At 49.2% G+C, this 1,192-nt stretch overlaps 1 non-coding gene across 1 annotated transcript; it reads right to left on the reverse strand.

Moving 5' to 3' along the window:
* Nucleotides 1-322: 322 nt before the first annotated feature.
* Nucleotides 323-460, reverse strand: LOC119920135. Its single transcript, XR_005447900.1, has one exon. It is a non-coding gene; the product is annotated as a small nucleolar RNA SNORA7 (small nucleolar RNA).
* Between the last annotated feature and the right edge of the window lie 732 nt (nucleotides 461-1,192).

Here is a 1,192-nt window from a genome sequence, read left to right on the forward strand (position 1 = left end):
AAACCCTCCTGATATAATAATAGCAACAACAATAATAAGAATAATAATATTTGTTAAATGCTTTGTGCCAAGTACTGTTCTAAGTACTGGAATCTTGTCTTGTCTTATGCCATCAAGTCGTCTTCGACCCATAGCGACGCCACGGACACATCTCTCCCAGAACCCCCCACCTCCATCTGCAATCGTTCTGGTAGTGGATCCATATAATTTTCTTGGTAAAAATATGGAAGTGGCTTACCATTGCCTCCTTCCACGTAGTATACTTCAATCTTCGTCCTCGACTCTCTCCCACGCCGCTGCTGCCCGGCACAGGTGAGTTTTGACTTGTAGTAGATTGCCTTCCACTCGCTAGCCACTGCCCAAGCTAGGAATGGAATGGATAGGCCTCTGCCTGACTCTTCTTCCTGTAGTCGAGACTGGTAAAGTACTGGGAACTCTCCAAGTGTGACCCTGAGAGGGGAAGTATTGGAGTAGATACAAGATATTCAGGTTGTACCCTGCCCCTGTCCCACATGGGGCTCACAGTCTTTATTCCCATTATACAAATGAAGAAATCCCCTTTTTCCAGATAAGGAAACAGAGGGACAGCGAAGCAAAATGACTTGCCCAAGGTCACACAGCGGTCAAGTTACAAAGCAGGGATTAAAACTTAGGTCCTCTGAGTCTCAGGCCCAAGCTCTTTTCACTAGGCCAAAAGGCTTTCCCCAATTCATTTTCTTTCCTGCTGGCCCTAGCTTCTCAACTTTGACCTCAGCATGTAGGTATTCCCACCTGTAGCATTTTCTCCTAATTCTGTACATATTGAGTGTGCGCTAGGCCCTCATGATGGGCCAGACACTTCAGAACAAGGCAATGGAGCAACCTGGCCTAGTGGGAAGAGCGCAAGCCTGTGAGGCAGATGGTTAAAATAAATGGCCCCATTGGGAAATCCTGTCTCCTTAGACCATTGTCTGCTGCGATGTGATCCCCGCCTTCTCTCTCCTCCACCAACATGATGGTCCGCCCAGTGGTGCCAGTCCCTACCGCCCACATGAGACGGTTGGCGAACCTCTCTCCCCTCTACCGTTGATGGGTCTGCTTGTGATCGCTATGCTGTAGGCCACTATTGCTGCCGAGTGGGCTGGAAGAAAGCTGCCTGGATAGCCCAGCGTGGCTTCATGGGATGTGCACAGGCTTGGGAGTCAGAGGTCAT

Source organism: Tachyglossus aculeatus, chromosome X1 (genome assembly GCF_015852505.1).
Source record: "Tachyglossus aculeatus isolate mTacAcu1 chromosome X1, mTacAcu1.pri, whole genome shotgun sequence".
Taxonomy (NCBI): domain Eukaryota; kingdom Metazoa; phylum Chordata; class Mammalia; order Monotremata; family Tachyglossidae; genus Tachyglossus; species Tachyglossus aculeatus.